We start from the raw sequence: 9,696 nt of genomic DNA on the forward strand, positions 1-9,696 counted from the left end.
CTCCCAATACTCAATATAGGAGTTCCCTCGTCTTCTGGATTGGATTCAAAATTACAAGGCTACGGAGTTGAACTGTAGTTGTCGCAAACCCAAACATTGGGTCGGCTGTTAAACGACCGTTTTAAAATATATTTCCGTTAATTTTTTTGTAAAATCCATATTTTGAAGCCAATTTTTTAATGCATTATAAGTGTTATTGCAAAATTATGTATCAGAAGTCAAACATATAAAAGTTTCCGTTAGATGAGATGAAAGTGAGGCATATTTTCCTTCAATTTAATGTTGTCCTTATACTTTTTTTCGCGCACTGTATTATAAGTAGGAGATAGCCTCGTATGGGAAAATTATTTGTCTGTGACTGCAATACCGTTCTGATTTGCGAGTCTTTAGTCCGTTAATTGAACTGTCTGAGGTTTTAACCCCTTAACGATCGGTTAATTTCAAGAAAATGGTCATAAACGTGCCTATTTTGTTTTTTATTTGTATTACGTATTTGATTAGTGCTGCAACTAGTTTAAAATAAACTAACTATCTACAATTACCTTAAAAATATCCTGGTACTGCCATCAGGTGTGTAAAATGAGAAATAAAATGTTTTCCGGACAAAAAAAATGAATTAGTTTTATTCTAATTAGTTTTATTCTACTGAACACTCCAGCCCGGAAATTTCAAGGGAGCGAGAAATAGAGGGCGAAACCTCACGCCGTCATTTTCACGGGAGCGAGAAAGAAGGGGTTAAAGCCAGTGAACTACTTGAGCTGTAATTGAGTGCTAGAAATAGCTGTATTTTCTAGAAGTTATCTGCTTATAAATTTTGGTGCTTTAAGGACTGTTCTGTTCATCTCCAATCGACATAAACCCTTGTGTTCGGTGCAATATTGTTGGAGGGCAAGAAAAAAGTTTAAGAAAAGTAATATTTTTCTATTGTATCATTTATGTACGTCAAAGGTACATTGACTTACCAAAAGTAAATCCATTTTCGAAACTTATGGGTGAAACTATAATTTTAATAGCATATTGATTGTAAACACCTTTAAAATATTTATAACTAGCTGAATACCCGTTCATCGCACGAATATTTTTAAAAAAAATAGATAAAAAAATCAATCAACCAGTATTGAGAAACACTACGAAATCATGAAATCAAACTGAAACCAATTAAAGAACCAGGATAAGTGATATATTTAGGGGAATTAATGAATCAGAATTAATGAGATTTAAAAAAAAAAGTGGTTGAATAAATACAGGTATGTTTAATGTAACAGAACTGTTTATGCTTTTACTTAAATTTTAACATAACTAATTACATCAGTTTTTAGTATGCTGGCATAATTTTTATATCAAATTAGGTCGTGATAAATAAATAAAAACAAAGAAATATTTGTCCCGCTTTCTAATAAACTGGTAATAGAAGAGTTCAGATGCAAATATTTTTTTTTTTTGGTTCTGAAAATGTCACTTACCTGTTTTTTCCACTAAGTTTTTCAATTGATGTAGCTAAAATAATTTCAATTTTGTAGTTTAATGTCATATGTTGCTATCTTCGGGAGCTTTATGTTATTGAAATAAGCAAAGCTCGTTGTTTGAAATTCATATCATTGAATGAAGATGAAATGTATTTAACTTCTCTTGGCATGATGTTATTGCCCTTGGCCGATTCATGATAGTTAAAATTCCCCTTAACTTAAACACTTAATTGCGAAACACTTAATTCCAAAGTATAGGTTTCAAAATTACTTGTTGCAGTTTTAAAAATCACCAAATACATCAATATAATATTTTATACCTATATAAATATATTTGGTACTTATACATAACCCTTCAACATTTGACTTTGTACATATTTGTCAGTGGCAGCCAACTAAGCCGAATTTTTTTAAAAAATATATATATTCGAAATTCATAAGGATTTTGGAGCCTGACCATTTCTCAATCTGACTTTTAATTTACTGTTAAAATATTTATAAGTCGTGGTGGAAAAAATTTATTTTATTTCTAATTCTTTAAAATATTAATACACTGGATATTAATACCACTGGAAAAAACATTTTCTGAAACTGGGGAAAACCCGTTGTAGAATTCTTGTCAGAACTAATTCGTCAATTACCATAATACCAGTAGTACATATTACCGTCAGTGATACATATGAATTAAGCGTCATTTGTGAATGGGAATTTTTTACGGTTTTCTTAAAGAAATTTCCCATTAATCTTTCTTCCATGTCCTTGGCTCTTGAGCACATAGCTTATTTTATTTTACTTCAATTAATACATATCAATATTAATTGAACTTTTGTGTCAATAATAATATGCAGATTTTTTTACGGTTACCCAAACTGCGAATAAGTACCTTTTTAACTTATTTTTGCTTTTGAGTTCAGAAGTTACGTTTTTTTAATTTCAATTAATACATATCACCAACATTAATTAAGCATCATTGTCGTCAATGATAGTATGACGATTGATGATAGATGTTGTTCTAGACAAATAAATACCTTTACTCCATTTCTTTTGTTTTCTAGTATATTGCTTTTTTCTTTTATTTCAATTAATACATATCACCAACATTAATTAAGCATCATTGTCGTCAATGATAGTATGACGATTGATGATAGATGTTGTTCTAGACAAATAAATACCTTTACTCCATTTCTTTTGTTTTCTAGTATATTGCTTTTTTCTTTTATTTCAATTAATACATATCACCAACATTAATTAAGCATCATTGTCGTCAATGATAGTATGACGATTGATGATAGATGTTGTTCTAGACAAATAAATACCTTTACTCCATTTCTTTTGTTTTCTAGTATATTGCTTTTTTCTTTTATTTCAATTAATACATATCACCAACATTAATTAAGCATCATTGTCGTCAATGATAGTATGACGATTGATGATAGATGTTGTTCTAGACAAATAAATACCTTTACTCCATTTCTTTTGTTTTCTAGTATATTGCTTTTTTCTTTTATTTCAATTAATACATATCACCAACATTAATTAAGCATCATTGTCGTCAATGATAGTATGACGATTGATGATAGATGTTGTTCTAGACAAATAAATACCTTTACTCCATTTCTTTTGTTTTCTAGTATATTGCTTTTTTCTTTTATTTCAATTAATACATATCACCAACATTAATTAAGCATCATTGTCGTCAATGATAGTATGACGATTGATGATAGATGTTGTTCTAGACAAATAAATATCTTTACTCCATTTCTTTTGTTTTCTAGTATATTGCTTATTTCTTTTATTTCAATATACATATATTACCTTAATTTATTAAGCATAATTGACGTAATTAAGCCTCATTGACTCCAATTTTTAATGCTTTTCCTAAGCGAATCAGTACCACTTTCTCATTAATTTTTGCTTTTGAATACATAAATATTTTTTCTCTATTCCATTACCGTTGGTTTTAAATAAGTAATTATTTAGAAACAAGCTTAAAAGAATTAATATAAACTAGTGGGCTTCGCCCCCTGCTCGCTAACGCTCACCAAACCCCGCTCACCAAGCTTTCGCAGTTCATTTCGGATTGCTTCGCAATCCAATGCTCGCTTTGCTCGCTCATTGGATGCGTTCTTAACGTCTAGTTTTTGTATACTTTTTTGAATACTGAAGTTCCGAAAACTTTTTACTGTAGAAAATTCTAAACCTGTACATTTCAATATTAATTTGAAATTGCAAACAGTTCACATATTTTTCTTAATCACACTATTCTAAATTTCAGTTGTTGAGAAATGTAACTGTTGTAAGTTTTGTTTCAAAGTCTTTCCCACCAGAGGGCTGAAGCCATGTGTTGTAAAACAATATGAAATAGTAGTCTGCCACTGAACGCCGGATGTAAAGCATCGGCTTCGCTAAAGATAATTTTGTATTTTTAATTCTCTGAATGGCGCCACCCTAGTATGGAATTTGTAAAATAAATGTATATATTTTTGATTGTTGATGAAGCCCATCATTTTGCGTTTTCATCAGTGTTCAGAAGCAGAACAACTATAAGTTCTTTATTTTATCACAAAAATATAAAATGTATAAAAAACAAAGAGTAAGAAAACGAGTATAGTCAGAGAAAAAGTTAAAATTATAACATAGTATTTGTCAGTTAAAATAAAACTTTGTTTAAGTCATTTCTAACAATTCAAATTTCTCCGAGGCAATTCTAAAGTATAAATTAAGGTAGTATTGTTAAGTTAAAACACAATATTTTTAGTTTTGATGTCAACGATACAATTCAAATTTTCACAAAAATGATTGTTTCCATTGTTAAATTCAATGTCAGCAATTCAAATTTTTCTGAGGCAAACTCTTAATCTCTAAATATTACTTTTTTATGTACACATTTCTAAATGTCAGTATTCAACCACAAAATAACTTAAAGTCCTCAAATTTAGCATGAAGTTGTAAAATGTAATGAAAGAGGGTCATAGCAATAATGAAAGTAGAAGTAAAGTTAGTACTGTAAAATTAAAACAGTATTTTTAATCAATGAGCCAAGTTCTTCAAGAATCAGTTGTAGAAGTAGGTTGTTTATTTAAAATTTTCATAGAATTTCTTTAAAAACACAATTGTCAATTTGGGCATTTGGCGATACAACACTTATAGAATTTAAGGATTTGTTACGTCAAGAGCTCAGGTATCATAATTTTGATCTAGTTGCGCTTCTATGTCATTTTGATTTATGTTGCTAAGTTAACTTTCAAAAAATTCTATGGCTGGCAACAGCATTTTTATTTTTTAGAATTCGTTATTTTTTTAGCGAAATGTTTTTCAACCTAACAGAATTCTTTGCCGACTGATATATGAAGAAAATAAAGTAAATATTTAAGTGTTGTGACAAGAATCTTATTTAGTTGTACAAAGTACTTCAGCCAAAATTTGGGAGCCACGTAAGAGAATTATATATATTAGTAGATCAGAAACACATCATTAAAAGGCAGAATGCTTTGGTGTTTTCAAAACGTAAACAAAACAAAGCAAACGTTGCCACCGGCGAAAAAGAAATACAGCCAAAATTTGGGAGCCACGTAAGAGAATTATATATAATAGATTAAATAAAAGCACGTGGTATCAGACAACGTGTAAATTTTGTGACGCAGAACACGCGTGCTACACATAATGTTCATTGAATTCATCTGGTATAGCAATATAAAATAATTAAATATTTAAATACGTGCAATGAACTATTTTTTGATCATATGAATCTATCCCCTTAGGAAAATTTGCCATAGAGAAGCCTATGGTAATCTATGGCAACCTATGGCTACCATAGAAATTTGTATGGCAAGATGCCATACGTCTATGGTTACCATAGAGATTTGTATGGCACAACCCCATAAGCCTATGGCTACCATAGAAATTTATATGGCAAGATACCATACGCCTATGGTTACCATCATAGAGATTTGTATGGCAAAACCCCAAAAGCCTATGGCTACCATAAAGATTTGTATGGCAGTATACCATAGACCAATGGTAACCATAAGGATTTGTATGGCACGTCACCATTGACCTATGGCAACCACAGAAATTCGTATGGCAGTATACCATAGGCCAATGGTAACCTTAAAGATTTGTATGGCAGTATACCATAGAGAAAAGCTGATCCAGATCTCCACCAACGAAACAACAACTTCTATGGAGTCCTCAAAAACATCTTCTAAAAGAAATAAATATCCATTTTTTCACCCCGAAGTTAATTAAATTCAACATGTAGTCCCACAAAGCATTCCTGGTGAGTCTTTTCCGGCCACTGGGTGGCCAATTTTCGAATTTTTGAGTGTTTGAAATCCGATGTTCTATTCTTTTAGGCTTAGCGTATCAGACCGCCATATTAACGTGTCATCCACTACAAGTGGAATCTTTCGCTAACTTTGGCGACTTATTTTAATATTTTTTCGATCTCATTCTTGGTCAAAAACACTTTATTGCAAACGCCTATGCGATTATCTATCTGAATTTATTAAGTTTTTAATTTTCGGCTGTCTGGTACTTTTATTATCTGTATCTTTTTAAAATGTGTCGCGATTGGATATAGGTTTTGCTGTGTTAAATTTTGCTATTTGTTAACGCTGACATAGTACACTTTAAGTAATATCTTGCTGTTTATATTTTTATCTAAAATTTTTATATTTCTTTCTCCCAACTGTTTATGATTAAACGACATCCTCCTTTTTATTTTATCCCCTCCCTCTGATTTTACATAAATTTTTAAAGTCACAACACTTTTCCATTATTAATGGTGCTCTATTCCCCATAGCAATTTGTAAACAATCTTCATGATGAAAAACGCAGTTAAGTGCTTATGATCAAGCCAGATCATCATTTCTTTAATAATTAAAATTTTTTAATTCTTTTAACTTGTTCGGTGATAATTTAATTTTATTGCTGTCATGTATCAATATCAAAGTCAGTGTTTACATTCTCATTAGTTTTTGATTTTAATTCCACTTAGGTTCTTGCAATGCTTTTTTACATTATCTTACCAAAGTTAGGGCTTTATATTTTTATTTTGTGTTTAATTTTTGCTTGCCATTAAATTGTTTTTATCATGTCTCTGTGTTTTACTATCTTACAACTAATATTTCTTAACTATCCACATATATTTGTACAATGTTCTGTTACATATTTATACATAGCTTAGGGTCATCACTTAACTAGATTTGCTGGATTACTGGTTGACAATTATTTTGCTTAAATATTATCAACTGGACTGTCCCTGGCCAAATCATTTGCTGCTGTTACCAAAAATGCTTTTAACAATTTAATCTCTCCTTAAGTTTACAACTTTTTCGTCATAGCGATGCCCTATACCCAATTAATTTTTATTTACTATCCCTGACCAAGTGTAAATAGCAATTATTAATTTTACCAATTTTAATCATGTCTTAAACATGTCTTGTATTTACCAATGTGCGTTCTCTTTTCTAACTGTGCTTAACGCAACTCAACATACATTTTCTGAGTTTTATATCCCTCACTAGTAGGTTATCAACTAATTTAGCCTGTTTTCTATTCTTAGCTTTTCATAGTCCAATACCATCTTTTTTATAGATAAAATTTTGTTCACATGCCACCACTGGTAGCACCGTTACATATTCGGATTTTGTCCCGTTTGGTCTATTTTAAACTAATTTCGCTTCGACCACCGGCCCCACTCTTTATCTTTTGAGTTTTCATAGTATTTTATTGTTTTAGTAGTCTGTTTAATTTTTATCTTAGTATCAAATATCAAAATTTAAAAAAATTTCATACTCGCTCCGACCATCGGACCATTATTTAAATTTGCTTTCTTTTAGATTCCTCTAATTTCTGACGCTTATCTAACTAATTATGATACCAATCAGTCAAATTGACGTTTTTCATACTCGCTCCGACCTCCAGACTCACTCTCTATTTTCTTTTTTTTTTTACAGTTTTAACAAATATTGCTTGCCTGTACTCAATATATTTTGTTCCTAATCAACATAACCAATGCTTTCCCCACTCGCTTGGACGGCCGGACCCATTTTCTAACGGTTAATACTATCCATTTAAAATTTATTTGAATAAGAACAGCATTCAGAAAAGATTCCGCAAGTGAAACAGGAGAAGTTTATGAAAGAATTTTTTTTTTAAAAAGCTTTCTGGATATATATTTTTTCTACAATTATTAAGTTTTGCATTTTTAATATCCATTGCGAAAGATTCTTGTAAGTAACTATTTTTTGATGTATGATAAAATATCAACGAGAAATGTTGCCATAGCTGTATGGCAAAGGTGTACCATAGCCTATGGAAAAATATTTCGTCATAAGCTGTAGCACATCTTAGTTTTATGGCAAAAATTTGCCATATAAAAAAATGCCATAGGATATTCCTATGGGGTTTTGCCTACGGTAAAAGTTTGCCATACACGTATGGCAAAATTTTGCCATAAAAAAAATGCCATAGGATATTCCTATGGGGTTTTGCCTATGGTAAAATTTTGTCATACACTTTTGCCATATACGTATGGCAAAATTTTGCCATACATGTATGGCAAAAGTGTATGGCAAAATTTTGCCATAGGCAAAACCCCATAGGAATATTCTATGGCATTTTTTATGGCAAACCTATGGCAAATTTTCCTAAGGGTCAGCTAGCAATTATCCCTGATGAATCTTTAAAATATGTGAAAATTGATTCGTTAAATTTAAAACAATGGCTAACGCTTTACCAATCAGAAAATTCTATATGGTTTTTCGCTCATCATGCTAGAACGATTTATCGTAGAATGTTCTAATGTTGACAGTGACTTTCCTCGTGCTTGAAACTATCTGTATGCCAAATTTCATCGTTTCCTGTCGGATATATATATATACTATATTGTTTGAACTATACCATTATGTCAGGTGTCGAGTCGCTCGGTTGGGGGAAAGAGGAAGTAAGAGTTTTAAAATTATAACATATTAATAATTTATTTACAAGAACTATTTACAGACATTAAGTTGTTACATCGTTCTACACATCAAGCTTACTTGGCGCGCACTCCTACGCTCTCTGTTACAAAATCATCTGTCCCTACACATAATTACTACTGCCATCTAGTGGCCAATAATTTGTTTTAAATTTAAATAAAATTAAAGCTTAGTGTTAACAATATATATATATATATATATATATATATATATATATATATATATATATATATATATATAACTTTATAATCAACTTCAGAATCTCGTACACATGCATTTTTTTAAATGTGAGTTTTTCAAAAATTATGTGAGAAAATAAGAAGAAAGCCCTGGCTCTCGTGAGGGCAACTCTAAGAAAATGATTTTTAGTACTCATTTATTTTTAGGTTTTGATAGTTTTCGAGATATTCTTTACTTCGAAAATTTAAAAATTTTTTTTTCGTTCATAATAATTTATTCTCACTTTTACCGCATACGGTTGGAAACTAGAATCGGGTGCCCCATCATTAGGCGACAAATTTCTTTTAAATTGCTGAAACCCATGTTTTATAGTATTTAAAAGCGTATAGTATTTAAAAGCGAAATCCCAATTTTGTCTACTTAAAATCTGAAATCCATACCACCTGTCAGAATTGTATAGATTTTTATGAAAGAGGATAAACTTAATATCTTGGAATATTTTCGTTTAAAACAAAATGCCGTTTACGGTTTTAAAAACTACTCAAAACAGTTATTGGACTGAATATACAGAATTCCCACTGATGGCAGAATATCAAAGAGACTAAGACAAATTTCATGAATGCAAAATTTAAAGGAAGCCGGGGAGGTGCAAGATCTCTTTATGCAGAGTAAGTAAATATTCAAAATTGCAAAAGAAACATTTTTTTAAAGAAATTTGCACTAGTTATTAGGTATGAAAAATTCCAAGTTATGCGCTTATTTAAAGTGTCTATTTTTAAATTAAAGTGTCTATTTTTAATTTAAGTACCAAGTTATGTAATAAAACCACTATGTTTTTAAATGACTTCAATTGTTCAGGAAGTTGAAGAAATTCACCTGACTTAAACTGCTCTTCCTAAACTTTATTTTGAAATTGTGTTTATTATTTAAATAATCAGAAACTATTATTTCAATTGTAACATTCACGTAATTCAGTAGTTTCTAATACTAAAAACAACAGTTAGATTCTCTGAACTAAACAGGAAAATTCTTTAATTTAACATAATAATTAAGCTGCACAAAAAAAG

This window comes from Parasteatoda tepidariorum, chromosome 2, assembly GCF_982258835.1.
Source record: "Parasteatoda tepidariorum strain Cologne lab strain chromosome 2, Ptep-v5.0, whole genome shotgun sequence".
NCBI lineage: Eukaryota > Metazoa > Arthropoda > Arachnida > Araneae > Theridiidae > Parasteatoda > Parasteatoda tepidariorum.